The sequence below is a fragment of the Dunckerocampus dactyliophorus genome, chromosome 3 (genome assembly GCF_027744805.1).
Source record: "Dunckerocampus dactyliophorus isolate RoL2022-P2 chromosome 3, RoL_Ddac_1.1, whole genome shotgun sequence".
Taxonomy (NCBI): Eukaryota; Metazoa; Chordata; class Actinopteri; order Syngnathiformes; family Syngnathidae; genus Dunckerocampus; species Dunckerocampus dactyliophorus.
In genome coordinates, this window is record NC_072821.1 from 17,877,962 (window position 1) to 17,897,337 (window position 19,376).

The 19,376-nt window shown below is 40.2% G+C and overlaps 1 long non-coding RNA gene across 1 annotated transcript in view; it reads right to left on the reverse strand.

Moving 5' to 3' along the window:
• Positions 1 to 19,111, reverse strand: part of LOC129178139 (uncharacterized) — a 29,325-nt gene extending 10,214 nt beyond the window's left edge. Inside the window, exons 1-2 of the long non-coding RNA XR_008569755.1 lie at positions 18,982 to 19,111; positions 18,174 to 18,367 (exon numbers count right to left, since the gene is read on the reverse strand). This is a non-coding gene — a long non-coding RNA (uncharacterized LOC129178139). The remainder of the gene's footprint in view (positions 1 to 18,173; positions 18,368 to 18,981) is intronic.
• Between the last annotated feature and the right edge of the window lie 265 nt (positions 19,112 to 19,376).

Here is a 19,376-nt window from a genome sequence, read left to right on the forward strand (position 1 = left end):
TTCAAACGCTACCTAGCTAGCAAGCACCGGCCAGCTAGTTTGCACTGGCTAGCTGGCGCTGGCCCTAGCTAGCTAGCCGGCGCGTTTCGCCAGCAGCCCAGGCTCTCGCATTGTTCATAAAACACTGTCAACCTTTTGCTTCTCTCGCGATACCCGGTGCATGTCTCCACAACTGATTAATCTAAAGATTTATGGCTGATTATTATTGATACAGGAGTCTTTCGTTCTTTCGTTCGATCCTCAAACCGGATATTCAGACACATAGGTTTATCGTTAGTTGGTAACGGTCATTAATCATGATTAATTCATTTAAAAACAGTGATTAATCTGATTAAACTGTGTAATCATTTATATATATTTTGATATTTATATAAATATATGTATATTTATATATATATAAACATGGCATGCACATGGTGGCGGCGGAGTGGGCGAATAGTGCAGTCAAAAACATGAGGTGTATTCATAGACTTTACATTATTTACCAGGCAAAGACACGCGACCCACTGCAAACGGCTCCTTGGCCCACTATTGGGTCCCAACCCACCAGTTGAAAACAACTCAACACACAGCCATTATGGTCGAACCTCACAGTAAACATGTCCAAATTGTGGGCGAAGTGTGAATATTTTGCGTGAGCACCATTGTTATACAACCATACCTTAAACTTGCCTTAAACATGAAATTCACCAGAGCTGCACACACAGGTTGGTACTGAAATCATCTTCCACTTCTCCATCATAGAGCCAGTGGGTGTTTGACACCTTGCACTACTCCACCTTCGGTTTGAGGATGCCTCATGGGTGCTTAATATGGGTTCAGGTCTGGAGAGATACTTGGCCACTCCATCACTTTCACTTCCAGCTTCCTCAGCAAGCTACTTGCCATCTTGGAGGTGTGTTTGGGCTCATTGTCATGTTGGAAAACTGACCATGATGGTACCACGACCATCTTTGACTGGAAACAGGACACAGTTACACACGTACACACGCATGCCCGTGCACGCACACACAAACAAACACAAACAAACTAATTAAAAGTATTTGTTAGACAATAATGCCTGTGTCATTTTCAGTGATTAGCAAATATATACTGTCCTGTTTTACAAGCTGTACGTTGATTACTCCAAAGTAACATTTCATTCCCATTGTATGGTTTTGGCCATTGAATTGTACTGTTTTTAGAGTGAAGCCAGGCCAAAAGAAACAAATGCAGTTTAAGTAATGTTTTTTAGCAATCTGTCCCACACATGTTCTATAACCATTTGTCTATGATATGGATTTCCACAAACTTAATTTGCCCTTAAATCAAATCTTCTGTCCTGTACTTCTACAAACAAACGAACATCATCCGGTATGTTAGCCAGACAGAAGTCCTCTACAGGTTGACCACTCCAAGGAAGTGCACGTCCCATCAGTGTGCTCGCCAGTTAATGTCTCATGCACCCATCAACATTTAAGCAGGCTGCATGCATGATGGTGTGTGACTTGAAAGCCTGCCTCGTCACATCTGATTAGCGGCTGCCTAATCAGACAGTTTCCTGCATAAGTGGACGACAGTGAAATGCTGAGGTTGACGCTCAGGAGATGAGCGCAAAGGGGGCATGAGCAGATGAGGGGTCTCCGGTGCAAACATCATGAACAAAATGAGAAGAGCAAATCTTTTGCTTTTTTTTTTAGCTACATTCAGAATGTCTCCACTCCTCTTGAGCCTGCGTTGATCATTCCTGGCTTTTTACTGGACGTCTGAGACCCAAACCTCAGTGCCCTTTAACGCTGCACACATGAGTGTATGCTCTAATGAGATGTATCAAACGTAAAGTTACGAAAAGTAATGTAAATACATATATTAGTGTGGTTACAGTGGTGTAGTATTGTTTATTATTAATATCATACTGAGGCGTTTGTCATATTTTGGTTACAACAATTACCTCCCTAGAGTCAAAATATTACGACACTCTCAGTATGATGCAGTGAAGTGCTACATCACTACCAAGTACACCCACAGCAATTAACATGCGGCGTATATTGACTCTCATTAGACTGCAGTGGTCATAATGTGGAGGCCGGTGGGTGAATACACACACTTAAAAAGCTTGTAGCTGATGTGTCCATCAGTACTGGCAGATAGAGTGTGATGTATGGAGAGTTGGGGGGGTTAGGAATCAACCCTTGTTGACCAGCTGAGAAAGATGAAGCCGATGAACCACAGAGGAGAGAGGAGGCACCTTAGAGGATGTGACATCAGATAGGAGAGATAGGAGGAGTAGGTGGTAAAACGGCAGCGGAGCAGCCACAGCTCCTCACTCAGTTGCTCCCTGCATTCTAAAATATTGAACAGCTTTTGTTGTGCCTAGTTAAACATTCACTGATGTGACACAAACTGTGAACAATGCCATTTCACACGCACGGAAAGTCCTCTCTGTTTATAATTCATGATCGAGAGCTGCAGAAGTGGTGGTCCACATCGCCATGCTGGAATAAAAGAACATCTTGAAAAACTGTACATTTCAAACAGTGGGAAACAGTACACTGAGCTGTCATTGACGCAGACACACAGAGCACTTAGTATTAAGTGTGTTAAGAAGCTCATGTTTGCAGTACACATGCCGATATTGACCTCAGATGAAGATTTCTACCAATGACATCACATAGTTAGAAAGGCAAAAGGGATGCAACCAGGTACAGGCAAGGTGTACATAATAAAGTGAGTGTTTGTGATAATATGAAAAATGGCCAAATATTCAGTGTAAATCACAAGCACCAAAAATAACTTGAAATAAATCCAACTCCATGTTAATCATTACATTCAGAGCTGCAATGTCATGGTGCAACGGAACCTTGGTTAGCGTGTTTTTCGGTTTACATATGTAGGTAAAAATTTTGCCTCGGTTTGCGTACACGTCCCAGTTATTGTACTATGACACGCGTCTTGTCCTGTTATTAATACACTGTGTGAGTCCAGCTATGTTCGAAACTTAGTTTTCAATCACAAAACGTCCCTGTTAGCAGTGTGTTAGCATGGCAACTGGAACCGGAAGTCGTTGTCCCGCAGCTCCGTCGTCCGTCTATGACAGGAGTGTCCAAACTTTAACCCATTTTAGCTGTTGTTTTTTTTTCAAATTTACCAAACATTTTAACTTTCTTCTCAAATAATCTTTGCAAATTTTCTTCTTGTAATATTATGACTTTATTCCCATAATATTTTGACTTTGTTCCCATAATATAATTTTTTGCCCAACCTAATTTTCTCCAAAAATTACAACTTCATTTTTGTTTGTTTTTTGTTTGTCGTAATATTCTGACAAAATTTTCAACCCAATGCTACGAAAATGATATTATTTTTCCTCATAATATTGCAAGTATATTCCCGTGAAATTCAATTTTTTTTGTTAGAAAATGAATATTCCTCAGAACATTTTGACTGTATTCTCCTGATGACTTTATTCCCATAAAAGCTCGACTTTATCCAACCATCCATCTTCTATGCTGCTTATCCTCACTAGGGTCGCTCGGGTTGACTAGCTAGGGTTGACTTTATTGTTGGAAAATTACACTTTGGCCGCACTTTGGACAATTTCTATGACATCACTAGTGGTTGATTCTGTAGTTGTTTGCCACAAGTTACGCCACAAGTCTCTGCTTTTCTTATTGATCATGGCTGCAAAATAACCCCAAATAGAGCCAAAGAATGTTGCAAGTGCCAGCATTTTGATAAAGAAGGTAAGAAACTCTATTAAATGCAAGAAATAACTCGAAGGTGGTGTCCGTGTGAATCAGTTAGAGTACGTTTCGGTTAGAGTTGGACCTCCTGGATCGGATGCTAACCAAGGTTCCACTGTACTTGGGCATATTTAGGTATATATATTAATTATATATTAATTATTACTATTTAGCATTTCCTGTTAAAAAAGCTCAAGAAAATCCACAATCTAGAGGAAGATTAAACACTGTCATCTCTTTTCACTTGTTTTAGCCTTGTATCACACACACACACACACACACACACACACACAATGCCTCTTATATAAGTCAAGAGCATGAATTATGTATCGCTCTGGAGAATTTTATCTTTTTGTTTTCATCTCCTTTCATTATGCCATTTTAGCTTTGTTTATTTTGTCATAATTTGGTTATTTTTTCCCTAATATTAACATTTTTGTGTTTAAATAAAATTGCTTGTATTAAAATGTAAATACTAACAAAGGCACTTTGCTGTTAAAGGATATCTTGGGAGCTGATGCAAATGTCTCAGGTTTGGCACAGCTTGTCTGTGCTGGGCTGATGTGTTTGGAGCTTCATGGCAAAATGCTCTCATGATGCTCTCATAATGAATAAATAATTTCATCATCACAGTTGGGAATGTAATTCTAACTGACATTCACTGAACATGTTTTTTAGAACATGTGGAGGTATGGGTCAGCAATTTAAACTGGAGATGTGTGTGTGTGACACAGACAAAAAACACCCCGATGTGTAGCAGCTCAGGGACAAGCCAACTATAATTGTGCAGGTGGCATTTAAGAAATACTCACACAACAGGGGTCAATTTTTCTTCAGGTCACTGAGAATGACATCATCAAACCGCTATTAACTCTGCAAATAATTCTAGCTCTGCTGCCTCTTTGTATTGACAACGCATTCCTGCAAAACAAGCAGGCAGCTGCGGGCTTTGCCCTCAATCTAAAATCCATAACCTTAGAGTGGATAACAGAGAAATAGCCGTCTACACAGGAGAGCACCAACAATGAACTAAAAATGACACTGCAAACAGTTCTAGCTCATGACTTCCAAGCACTCCCCGCCATGTCTCTTTCTAGCAGGGTTGCAATCCGCTCTTCTACACACACGTCATTGCGTCACACTCCGACAGGCCACAACATTTGGCACGCCGACACATTCACAAGCAGTGCAACAGCTTTAGAGCCTCACCTGTCATAATAATAAAAGAAGAATGAGAAATAACATAAAATAAATGTTAATATTTGTCCATTGAACCGTGTTATAAATGTATTTTATGTACGATTCCTATCATTTTTTTACATTTTCGTAAGAAAACTGCAGAACTTGAACATTTTCTGATCAAATACAGGGCCGAAGGCTGAGATGAGGCCACGGTGAATCTCTCCTCTCAGCTGAGAGCGCAAGTCAAGCCTATTGTCTGAGTGCACTTCACTGAGTGCACCATATGGCGGCTGGCGCGTGCCCTTTTCTGTTTATCAGTGTGTCATCAATATGAATAAATATTTATTATACATCATCACTTTCTACAGCCCGTGTAATGTTTTTAATGTAAGTGTGATCTCATTACTCTTGCTAATCAAACAATAATTTACAGAAAACTGTCATACGCTGAGGCGCTGCAGTATTTCACCTACTCGTGAAGGGGTGGTAGCGTGCGTGAGCAGGAAAGTCACGGCCGTCCCTCTTTTTTTTTTTGTTTTTGACAGCAGAAACCAGTTAGAGTTAGATTTAGCAACGAGTCAAATGCATGAAAGACATTGTTATGCTCTGCTCAAGGGATTAATGGGTTTGACTGTCAAGATGGAGGACTATATATCCAAGCTCAACAGAAGTGACCAAACTTTTACAACAAAGTATTAGAGCTTATTCTGGAGAAAGATGGGGCGCGTGTACTTCAAACTAATAAAAGGTAAAACCACAAATGTTTTTCCGTTTGTTAAAAAAAAAAAAAAAACGGGACTAAGAAATATGTCAAAACAAAATTTACAAAGAAAGTGAATTATTATTTTCTTTTTCTTGTTATCCTATTAAACATGAAAAAAAAAATCCAAAGGGGTCAGAGTCTTACCAGCCATGAACCTCACCACACGTCATTGGCTGTGGATGAAAAATCATATCACAGTGGGCACCCTCTAATTGTTTATTATACTGTAAAATACTTTACCGTCCCATCATCAGTTGTTCAACAAAACAGATTTGCATTCTACAGTGACTGTAGCGTAATTATGACCACCTCATGTGACGTATCAAAAAGCTGTACAAAAATGATGCCTTTATAAAGATAATAATGCTCAATTTTGATTACCGATATGTTTATTATTGTGGTTTTTACGATGGTGTAAAAACTGGATGCAAAATTCTTGATGCAGCGCTTTATTGGCTCTCATTAGATTGTGCAGGTGGACCAACATTACAAACATACAAAAAGATGCAGCCCACGGTGTTTCTGTAATAGCGTGCACCCTCACAGTTAAATAATTAATGTGGTCTGTCTAACACTAAATAAAGCGGATGCCACTGCTCTCCATTGCATCTTTCTCCCCACAGGTACTTTTACACTTTTACTATAGCACATGTTTATTTAAAAAAAAATCATTAATTATTAACTAATACTGTGATAAAATCATACATCGTCAACATTCCCCACCTCCAATATGTGATGCTGCTTTTGCAAATGAACTGGTGACTAGTTTAAAAGGAAGTGATATTTATTTCCAATGACAGTGACAGACGATTGTTACTATCATGAATGCAAACAACTTTCAATTTTGTAATTTAATTTAGTCAACATCTAATGTTCTATCATTATGTGTATTGTTTTTTGAAAATAAAACGCGCCTCTGCCTTGGTATGAGTAAGTAAGAGGACGTTCACTTCATTGGGAGGATGCTTACTTTTAGACACAGTATTTTGGTGGAATACGTTTCAAATGGTGTGTTAGATGAGCACATTAACAATGAAATATTCAATTGATGATTACGCCTGAACACATGTTGCCAGATGTCTCTCGGTTCTTTACATAGTCCATCTCTGGAAATGTTAGATATTATTGACACGCCATAGTTCACCTTATTTAAAGTCAAAGAGTTCCAAAAAAAACCCCATTGATTTGAATAAGTGAACCGTATCTGATTGACTTGTTGCGCCCCTTCATTGAGCACACATTGTTTTTTCTGCTGTTTTCACAAGAAACAATCCGTTAACGGCACTGCAGTGCAATAAACGCACAGACGTCGTATGGGAGGTCAAGGCAGGAGCATGCCACATGAGCAATAGCCACGCTGACCCACTCTTCTCCACGTGCACCTTCAACCGCATCGCCACCTTTTCCCCTCAATCAATGAAACTCCCTGAGTAAATAGATCTGTCCCAAAGCTCGCTGCTCCTCACTGTAAGAGGATCCGACTCTTCTTCCTCCTCCTTGTCTGAGCCAAGTCACAGAGAGAAACCAGATACATTTCTCTCAAAGTTACCACTGTGCTTCTCCAATGTCATTTGAGGTAAGAGGGCTATATAAAGCCCTGATACATCATCTGCATAATCTTCATCACCGTCATCACTCATATTGTGTCCTCTGAATAGGTCATTGTTGAAATTCGGAATATATACTGTATGTTCTCTTCCTGGGTCAAACAGGCACCTGTGTAGAGTTACACACAGTCCTCTCTATCAACCCTATTGTCAAATCAATATTTTCCATCATACATTTATGCAAACGTATGCATGCATATACTTTTTTCTTTCCTTCAAAGAACGTCAATATAGGGGGCTTGTGTTCTTTCTGCTTAGCAAAGCTTAGCATGGATGAAAAACAGCTAACATCAAGTGAAAGTGTTAGCCTCTTCCCAGTTCAAGCCTCTAAAAGTCTTCATTTGGAATACTAATTTTGACTGTTAAATCGTTGGAAAATCAAATGTGCTCCGCATTTACAGCAAAAAAGATATTTAGTACTTGAACATTTATGCTAGACAAAAATAGTCAACTGCAGCTCCAGCTGTTTTGGAGTCATCACAACCAAAAGTAGTGTTGTTGCTTCTGTGCTGCACCGTTACATCTAGGGTTGTCCCGATCTGATGTTGATATCGGATATCGGTCCCATGTTAGTAAAAAAAAAACAGTATCGGATTACATTGGCTTGCATCACCGATATTGGTACTGCAATACAAGCGGACCATTCCAGAGTTCGCACCAGCGTGTTTAGCAAGGAGTAGAAATGATGTCAGCCGTGTGGCCGTATTTTTTGTTCAAGTCTGAAAGAGACGTCGCAGCTGAGTGCAAAACTTGTCATGCACAAGTTTCCTGTGGTGGCACAGAACCGGGGTAGTTCATAATACATCGTTGCGCATTTGAAGCAGGATATTTGTAACACCACGGCTTCCTGGTACATCCACCGCTGTTTGAAACACGTGCAAAGCACGAGAAACTCCCACGGAACGGCAAAAAGTCATTGGCTGTAACAGAAAAGAGCCAGTTGCAGTTGAATAATGTCAGGTTTAAAAGCTTCATTGAGCACCTCGAGCCTCTCTACATTACGCCGATTGTCGATATAACTGTCCACCAAATGCATCAAGAAGTAAATGGGTCAGTTGTTCTCCTATGTACTGTTGCTGACTATTATTCTCTATTTGTGTACCATCACTTGATCAATCCTTTTCTAACATTCCACGCTACTAAACAAGCAATACAAGTATGCATGAGCTGTGCTGACATCGGCTCGATATTGGCATCGGCCGATATTCAAGGCTGCAATATCGAAATCGGAAGTGAAAATGTTGTATCGGGACACTCCTAGTTACATCAATGCATTCTAAATTTGCAGGCACACCAAATAAGGGTGTTCACAAGAAGTTTGGGTTAAGACTTAGAAGATCGTAGAGTTTCTTCATAAAGTGCTATTGCCAACTACTGGCGCGACATGCTTACTACAGTGTTTACAGTCAATCCTTTGGGCTGTTGTGCACATAAGCAATTCAAAATTATTCAAAGTGGTGCCAGCACAGTGGCTTGAGGATAACACAAATTTGATTGTTTATTGTTATTGTTATTATTTGCACCGTTTCTACTACATACAAATCAGACGGAGAACGTCCTTCTGGCGCAAAATTACCTCAAGGCAAAGTAAGTCTGCGGAATTTTTACTGTGACATGTCAACAAAGTGTGATTGCAACTTTCTGTGATGTGAAGTATTTCAGCAGCACTCAAAGTGTGGCAGCTGTTTGTGAAAGGACAGATCCATCTATCCATCATCAGAGATCTTATACACTGACTTACTCTTTTATTTAAGCTTCCATCTGGAAAGCCAGCCTGCTCAGACACGCCACCAAATGCGCCCTGTTTGATTCTTAATGAAATCGTCTCATGCTTCTCTTACATTTGGAACTTTTGAGACTTGGCCACGTGTCAAGCAAATCTCGAACAGATTTCTGAGATACTTTGACACATCATATAATCTCACAGATGACGACTGCTAGTAATTTTAAAATGTACTGCAGTGTTTTGTCCACTCCTAATCATCCCCGCTTTACATTAACTCATTCTCTCAATCTACCAGTCAAGAACAGAAATCCTCAGGAGCCCTTGAACATCAAAATGTTCATTCTTGCTGCAAGCCAGCCAGGGAGAGGGGAGATGCAGAGCAATCTATATGTCCTGTGACCCTCGGTAACATGTCTTTATGCTTGCTAATTAGATTTGGGGCCAACAAGTGAAGGGATGGCCTCTCCGGGCCGTTTGCTTTCACAAATGGTTCTGCTTAATATGGGAGATTAATAGAGAACTATGTAATCTTGTCCATGATTGAAGCTATGATCTGGTTACTGAGAAACATGATGGATGTTGAGGCACATGTGCATGAGAGTCACCTTAACCCTTTCAAGACAAGATAGCTTTGCTGGACATAAGAACATGTGGTGCAGCAATTATAATAGATGTGTGAGGAGCCACTTGAATAATGAATATTGTGTGCAGTCTTTCACACCTTATTCAAGTGTGTTTCAAACAAATTAATAACCAGGGTTTGTAATACAGTGAACTTTGAAAAAAATTTATTGGGTTTTCGAGCGTTGCGGTTTTTGCTAGACATTTTGGGACAAATTGAAAAACTGAAAACCGATTTCTCCCATAAGAAATAATGCAAATCAAAACACAAAAAACACATTTTATAGAGAATAATTATAGTTTTACATGTGGAAAACAATGTGAAATACATATAAATGACAAATGAAATGAATACATGAAGACATTTACCTTTATTTAAGACTTGCTGGTGAACACGGCAAAGAGTGGAGGGAGAACCAAGAGCCAAGTGGGCGCTGTTTCACTCTAGTTGGTTACAAACTTAACTTTAAATCAGGCATTAAGAGCGGTAACTAATTAGTAATTCACTTTTTTAGAGGAATTAACAGTGCGCATCATGGCATGCCACGCCTCTCTGTTATGATGACAGACGGGAGGCCCGCTGGTTGTTTATAGTAGGGACCGTCAAATTGTTATTGCGTTGAAAAGAGTTTGTGAAAAAAAAAATATATATTGATATGATATATTCTAAATCACACCGCAAATTGATCTATAACCATGTCAAATGATTTGTCCTACCCTAAAAGTATTTTGCACGCCCATTTTTTACAGTTGTATCTTTTATTGGCTCGTTTATTGGATTAGGGACCTGACTCACAGAGGTTTGTTACAAAAGCCAAACATTATTGTTGGTCATGCTGTGTAATAAAAAAATACATTCAGCAATACTTTGCTGACCATTATTTTTAAAGGTTTGAAGAGTTATTTTCATAACAATATACAATTCCACAAATTCATGTTTGTAACAAAAGCTTATTATAAAAAAAAAGGATTGGTACCGTATCAGATTGGAAGCCAAAAAATGTGGATGGGGATAAAAAAAAAATGTTTTTCTTTAGACTGCAATGGTTGTGACCACATAAAACCAAACAACATCAACCCTTCCATTACAAAGCGTGAGAAACTTATGATATTTCATGCATCGTCTTCTCCACAGTGAAGACTGCATGTGACACTATTCCCATGCAGACACGGGTGTCAAAAGAAAGGAAGAAAGTCTAATAAAAGACTGATTCAATATGCAGCACAGGAGGCCCACTGAGTGGCTTGAGGATGTGAATTGCACGCCATGGCTTTTGCGGCTCTCAGGCCATTGAAAACCATGAGGAGATTCTACCATTGTCACAGCATTTTCTTCAACGTTTGGTACCAAGCTCCACCCTTGAAGGAATGCAACAAAAAGGCGTATTGCACAATAGTTATTTTGCTACATATAGCCCAATTTTCACCAAGCAGTAGGTACTGTATGTACACACTGTACTGACTGGAGTGCCCTTGTAATAGAGATTCCTGCATGGTAAGATAAGTAAGGTGAGTATATTAAAGGTGCTGTGTACTGCAGTGGGGGTGCTAGACATGCAGTATCCCTCTCTCTTGTTGCTCAGCGCATGCAAGCCACACCCCATGTACCACCCACATGCAGGAACAGGTGACGTGAGCGTCTCTGAGACTGCGCATATGTGTATGTGCACACAGCCTGGGGCATGTGGCTGTGTACGAGCCGTGAATGAATGACTCCTTGGGCTGAACAACAAATCTCATTCAGTTTAACTTGGAATTGTCAAGAATATAGACATTTTTGTACAGTCTCTTCTCTGCTTTGTACAGTCTCTTCTCTGCTCTTATCAAATGCACTTCTGCCACCTTGTGGCCGTTTTTATGGTTTAAAAGTGCTCTGAAGTGTTAATACATTCGTGGAGAGTTGCCTCTCCCGCAAAAAACTTAAAAGACATATAGATACGTTGTTGGGATCGGGCGTTCGTGATTCTAAAAACTTATAAATACGTCTTTGGTATTGAACGAGTTAATATCTGCCGAACAAAAACATGCTACATGTACCTGACTGGAAAAGGTCTTCCGCATTTAAAATGAAGAGGTCAGGTATGACAAAATGCCAAAGGCAATGATATGTTGGTTAAACTATTATATTATTATATATATTATAAGGACATCACAGTTAAATATGCATTCACCACCTTCACATCAATTTACTGTTCAGCTACAAATAGTATATATTTCATGCCTGATAATGAACATGCTATTTGGGAAGCGCTCTATTGCGCGTGTGTGTATGTGTGTGTGTGTGTAAGTGTAAAACGCTGAGGTCGTGGCGGCATCACATTAAAGTGTTAAATCACAAAGAAAGGCTGCCGTCCCGACAGGGCCTTGTTAGTCACTCCTGATACATAATGACTTGTGCCTCACGGGCAAACTAATTATCAGGTGTTTAACAGCCTGAACCTACAACACAGCTGCCACAGACCTGTGAGGGATAGGAGGTACATGGCCATCTCCTTCATCTCCTCTTCTTCCCATCTTGTTTTCCTCTCCCTGCATCCTTTGCTCTTGCCTAATTCTCTCCCCCTCTTCTCTGTTGTACTCCCACAGTACCAGCTGGGAAACTGGCCTTGGGTTATGAGCTAGAAGCATACAACCATATGCTAGATATTTTCATGGAAGGTGTGTGTAGAAACAAGCCGAGGGGGAAGGGGGAAGATTATCTTCTTGGAATGTTCTACAATGTAAAAGCTAAGTAGGACACTTATCTGGTTAACATCCGGATTCCTGCTTCCGTGCACGTTCTTGAGAAGCCAAAACCCTCAATGTAGAAAATGTTTTGTTCTTGTCAAACCCAGCAGAGACAGTAGGGAAGAAGCTGCTAAAGACACAAACACAGCTTGCTCATTAGTCAGTTTCCTCCTGGACGGAAGCCAAATTTCTGCAGGTTATAAATGCGCCGATAACAGGGAATCTAAAAGTTGCTGATCCAGCAAAGTGTTCAGAACGTGAGAAGATAGCCTATTTTGGTCTCTTAGCCTTCACGACATGTCTTGTCAGTGACTTCACAGCACAAGAACAGACGCAGCCTCAGCTGTCACTCAGAGATTGTCTTATTGATTATAAATGATACCTGACACAAATGGCCGAAGGTCAAATCCCTACATGTTCCTTTTTAGCACTCTGGTCACAATTTTCAACCGATTTTCTTCAAACTTTGTGGGGATTATTCCTCATGCAAGAATGCCATTGATGTAAATCCAATCCAAGATAGCTGAATGGACAGAGGTTAGAAATAAAGGAAGTCAGTGTTTGTGTCAACAGAGTTACAAGTGATGATGAAAATGTCCTAGTTTTCATTGTTTTTCATTTGGGCAATTAAATTGACCAGGATTATGGAAGTCTGAAAAGTTTGTGACAGCAAGTGTTGTTAAAGCTAATATAATTTCATATTTATTAGTTATTTATTTGTCCAGTAAGACTTAGTAAGACGGCATCTTTGAGTAAACTTCGAGTATCGTCTGACTATCTCATTTCCAGGTAGAGTGTCAGTAATCAAAATATGGCCACCCTATAAGTGGCTACATGTTTTTTTCAGCACACCAGCAGTTTGCTGCCCATTTTCTTACTTTCAAGCAAGAATACTATAGAATTAAATCTTTAAGGTGTATCAAGTCAAAGGTCATAAAGTTAGCAACACTTTCCCAGTCGGTACTCTGTCCGAATGGAAATGTTTGGAAGTTACCAGGCTTGTGAAAAATGTGTCCAATATTTACTTGGGGGGCAAATGTTTGTTCATTTCACATATCAGTGAACAGTGAACTGACTCAGGACGTACCACTCACCTCTGAAAGGGTCAGGACAGTAACCCAGACAGAGAAAACGACTCCTCAGTGGCCGTCTCCTTTGCGAATCACCTCTGCTGCTCCTAATGACATACTTTCGGACACATCCTATTTGCTCCCTCTCTTTGCATCGCCTTGTTTCCCTCCATCACTCGTTAACCTCTCAGCTGGCTGAATCAAAGTTCAGGGCAAAGAGGAGAACCTCAGACACAGATAACAGGAACACCCTACACCCTCTTATTGCCTCCAGTGCAGTGATATATGGATCTGCAGGGGCTAATAGCAAAGTATTGACAGGCAAATGGTGTGCTTATCCTGCTACTGCATGCTGGGAAGAGGTCCCCAAAGCAGATGGGACATACTTTGGGGAGAAAAGCAGGAAAGCAAAAGAGGCGGTGGAGGTTGAAGAGATGCGGGAGAATCGTACTGGGACAAATTAGAGTCTTTATTGCTTTATTTCAGCTAATTTGAGTGTACCAACGCACAGCGTCAAAACCCCACTAAATACTTTTCAGTGTGAATGATGAATTATTTGTTTGGTTGATCTTTCAAGCAGTCATATCCATTATGTCTATATTACTGTATATGTACAGGTATATGTAGCTCATTTAGATAACTTTTCTCACGTCTGCATTGACACTGTCAAAGACATACATTTAGAGGCTATTCATTTAGCACTATATATTATTGTGGCTGTAGTTTGCAGTGGTGTAGAATTGCACTGAATCAAACAGAGATGTGTTGAGTATTTTCCTCCGCTTGCAGTGTGATGCAGTGCAGTTCTACAACACTACAAAGCACGCTCACAATAATAAACAAATTGTTAAAATATAAAATTTATAAAAGTGTCAATCAGAACAGTGCATTGTCACATCTGTAAAGGTAGACTTTGATACAGTTCTTGTATTAGATCTCAGTAGATGCAATATACAGTACAATGTTTCCTCGTTTATCAAGGGGGATAGGTTCCCAAAATAGCCCGCAATGAGCAAAATCTGCGTATTTTATGTATGTTTTATGTATATGTATGTTTTAAGGCTGTAAAACCCCTCACCTTACACTTTATACACTTTTCTCAGACAGTCATTAACATTTTCTCACATTTCTCTCTTTTTGAAACACTCTCAAAGTTCAAATTTCGTTTTAATTTTAATGATCAACATACTAGGTTGGACTCAAGAAATTGTTAAGTGACTCACGTGTATTTCACTCTAACCGTGCCTCGTCGTCCTGGCGCCGTTTGGTTGTAGCGTTTTTGTATCCTCGTTAAACATATTGCTCCTGTCGTCGTATTTTCCTCACACAGTTAGCTCCTTCTGTTTCTTCTATTGTTTAGAAGTACAGTATTGGCGGTTAGCAAGCAGCTCACACGGTTAGCTAGTTTGGCAGCCATGACCACAACAGGAGACGGCGCAAAGGAGATTGATCGACAATGGTCTACAGCCAATCAGGACGTAGAAGACAACGGGCGGTGCAGACAAAAGAGAGAGAATAGAGAGACACCACCGCCTCGCTAAAGCATAGACCTAAAACAGTCAACTTCCCACAATGCAATTCTCCTTAAAGGGCCAGGCTCGGCCTGTAACATATTGCTTTAAAAAACAAAAAGCACTAAAATTGCACTAAAGAAAAAACAGCAAGTCAACGAAAGGTGAACCGCGATGGAGCGAGGGAACACTGTACAGTGGAGAACTGTGGAGAACTGCAGAAAAACAAAAAGAGAACAGCAATATAAAAAGGCAACAGACTGCAAAGGCTGTCCACCCACAGGCCGAGTGTTTAATGGTTGAGTCAGTCAAACATTAACAACAGTGTCACACAAAAGGTGCAGTGATACAAGCAACCCTTTTTATTAGATAGAAATATTGGTACTGTTCAATTACTGCACCACAAGACACAAGTTGGTTAAGGCCTGCAGTGCACTGCTGCCCTTAGTAGTTTACAGCTTGTAATTGTTACTCTCAGGGACAAATCAACAATTACAGGGAAGACGTGGACAGCCTGCTTGACATATACACTCACTGGCCATAACATTAGGTATGCCAGACAATTAAATATTATGCTTGGGAATAAGTAAGACTTGACAGAGAGGTATGAATTTAACAATACTTATTATTGTGGTAGTAGTTTGAAGTGGTGTAGAACTGCACTACATCGCACTGGTACTGTGAGATTCTACTTCCTAATATTTTTCCCCTGTAGCTTTTGATAAATAACCAAAATAACAGAAACACATCTTTGTATGATACATTGAAGGTCTACAACACTGCAAAACAGCACTGATAAACATATTGTTAAATAAATTAGGAGTAAATTAATAAATTAGTGTAAATTGAAATGAGCACTATTATGATTGTTAAGGCAGCATTTTTCATGGAGTATCATTAGATTGTGTTGGTGTATTTAATGTTGCTGTGAGGTATTTTAGTTTAATACCTTCATAAAACCACCAATGTAAGACAATAACTGGCCTCCAACAAAAGAACCACCAGTGGTCAGTGTTTAAACACAAAAATGAGAAGGAAGTTATTTATGAAAAGGCCTCATTACTTTCGTCATAAACACAGCTATGATGTATAGTTTATGGTCGTCTTTTTCATGAGAAAATGAGTGCCTGTGTACGTTATTATGAGTATGGAGCCGCATCAGTGAGCAATGGGCAAAGACAATACAACATCTTGCCAGGGGGCGCCAAGCACTGTGTCGAGCCTCGTCTACAACCATGATTACCCACTTGACATCTTTATAGCTTCATGGCAGACGTATTCTTCGACATAACTGGAGAGGGAAGGACTGCATGCCAAAGTGGCCCCACAGTGCTCAATGTGGACCATCAGAGTTTTGTGCTGACATAATTAGCCTGCTTAGCTGCCATCTGGGCTGTGGTTGTTGGCGGGTGGCATGAGCCAGGTGCTTCATGGGTAATACCAAAGAGAGGCATACAGCAGATGCACATGGGTAGACCTGCATGCCCGCCCTGGCATGGATCTGGAGTCAGTTAAGTCAAAAAATGGTGCTAGTCTGAGAATTATGACACCTAAAACTGGTAAACTGAGCATACACGCATAGCAAAAAATGATCATTTTCTTCTTTTATCTAACCCCCCAAAAATATATTATGACCATTACCTTGTGCCGCAGATGCTAAAACTGAGCTAAGCTCTCTATCCAAGATAAAACACATGGCAAACAAGCGAAGTAATCACCGCTCTTATCGAGGAAAAGCAGGTGCCATTTAATTGCCGATCTACCGCCACACAGCTCAAAATCAGAGGACTTTCTGGAGCAGTTCAGTTGGCCAGTAACTTGATAAGACCCCTGGATTTACTCGATGAGGTAGAAAGTTCCTGAGCAAGCAGCAGGCATGTGGTTGTTGTTCCCAGAGGGCTGGGAAACCGTATCTGCCCTGGAGGAGCATCCTCTTTGGTAAGCACTTCTTATCCAGGCCATCACTGCAGGCCGATAGCAGCAGGGTAATATCCAGTAACTGCAGCTTTATGTGCGATCCAATACTTGGATCAATCCCTCGGACAGGAGGATCGCCATTAACCCCTGAGGTCTCTCCTTTGTTTTTTGCGTGTGCGCTGAATATTTTTCTTTTGAGACTGCTGCTAAAATTAAATTATTTTCAAGAAGGTTTATTGTTGTGACTGTAATGTCCAGTGGTGTAGAACTACAAACTTATTTCTAATATACAATATACAAAGTTGTTTCTAATATTTAATATAATAAATAATATAGATAATATTCAAAAACACCTTTCATACTGTGCAGTTCTATACGGCCACAAGCCAGTCATGCTATTTCACTTCTGGTGTAAGATGCAACTATACCAATGGACATATAGTTCAATGAACCAAATGGAGCATTGTCTTTATAAAGGTTCTGATTGGATTGCACAGATGGAAATGTCCATGTCCAGTGAGTTTATACTTGTGCAGGTGTGTGCATGCTCTGTTTGTAAATGGGAGGTATAGTACAGTATAGAACAATGCAAAGACCTGGGTATGTGTGTATGGCGTGTGCACATGCATACTTGTGTTTGAGCGTGTGTGTGTGCAGGCATCCGGAAAGCTAGAAAGATGCATAAAAAGAGATGTTGTGAATAGAAAGAGACTTTTCTTAAAACTCCCAATACTTTGGGGATTCTTGCCCCATATATTGTCCCATGTGACTTAGCAGAAGAAAGGCAGGCTGAACCAAAGACATGCAGCTCTGCAGAGCATCTATAGTCCTCCCACGGAATATAAATGGGTTGTCACTTGAATTTGGTGCCACGTGCATTTCTAGTGTCACACTAAAGTAGTATTGCAGCGTAAAAAAAAATGAAGTTACACAAATTGTTCAAAAGTAACATTTTTTTTTAGCACAGATTCATCAAAGAAAAAACAAAAAAATGACATGATCTAGCAGGAAGTGCTTTGTCTGTCATATGGATTTGGGTATTCTGAATGTCAAATCTCAATTACATATCACTCAACAGTACTTGAGATGGACTAAGGTTCTTTCCAAAAGAAAAGAAAAAAATAATAATAAAAAAATAATCAAATACCACTAGATGCTATTTTATATGTCATTTTTTGACAAGCTTTAAATGAAGCACAATAACAACCTAATTGTAAAAACTATAAAACCAAACATAGATACATTTCTTATTTTTTTCTTTAACTAGAAAAATACACAAACCATGAAGGTATTTACAATAGTTGGAAGTTTGAAAAAGTTGACCTACCTCAAATCAAAACAGTGCTGGATGATGCAGACGCCAAACAAGACAGTTGAGCGCATCCTCTCTTTTCCAGGCAAATGTCAGAGGGCCACAACGCTGCTCGCCCTCCTCCACCACATTCCCAGCAGGAAGCACAAGTGTGGGAGCAAGTTGCGGGCGTGTCGGAGGCTTGGTCAGTGGTGCCCGGGAGTAGCGATCTGGGGACAGGCACACAGGGAGACGGACTGAGCCGGACTGGGCTCTGCTGCAAGGCTTTTTCGCCTCTCCTTTCCTGAATGAAAGCAATCCCTAAGAGTGAATGGGTAATGAGAGACCGGCTCCTGAGATTTTAGCTTTCTTAATCATGTTCATAATTAATTCAAGAACATTGATAATTTCATTACATTCTTTTTGTCTTATCAATAAATGATGTGCCTGCACTTTTGGTCTTGTGTATACGGGAGAGAGTGAGGAAGCAAGGGAGAGAGAGGGACAAGAGAGGTAATACTGCACTAAAAGCACAAGAGATGGAAAATGATACAAACAGGGAAGTGGTAATTATAATCTTTGACCAAGCCACTGGCAGCACAATATGAAGTCAAGTGGCTACAAATAATTAATAAGGCCTCCTGGTGTGTGTGAGTGTGTGGAGTTAGGGAGAGGCTGCAAAGCCTTGTGCTGACAGTGTCAGCGTCTGAGTTGAGTGTTGCTTCATCAGCCCGCTTTATCAGATGTTCTATCAAATATGAAAGATGGTACAGCAATTACACACCATGATGCTTTCACAAAAATGATGTTGTACACACGATTGGCTGGTGAGCAGCACACTCACCTGAGCACAAGGCGGGAGGACTTCAGCCTTATAATGTCCTTCAGAAGCAATAAAGGTTCCGGTTTCAGGGGATTAGTAAAAGAAACAGACCACTCTACTCTCCCCCTCCCCCGCTCCTTCACATGCCCTCTGTCAGGTCAGAAAAAGAAAAAAGTCAGGGATCATTTTTTTTTCATGTGTCACATATTGTTTCCAGTTATTTGGCAGCAGGATAAATGAGATCATATGCATTTTTAATCGTTAATTTTCAGAATATTCAATAAGCCTTCACCACTATTACAGACTGTGTCCGTAATCAGTCGAACCTTCTGCTCAAACCTGCACCAAAATTAGAAGTGATGTAATGGATACCCCTGATACCTAAAAATACTGTGAGGGTTGAGTGAGTTGGGTGT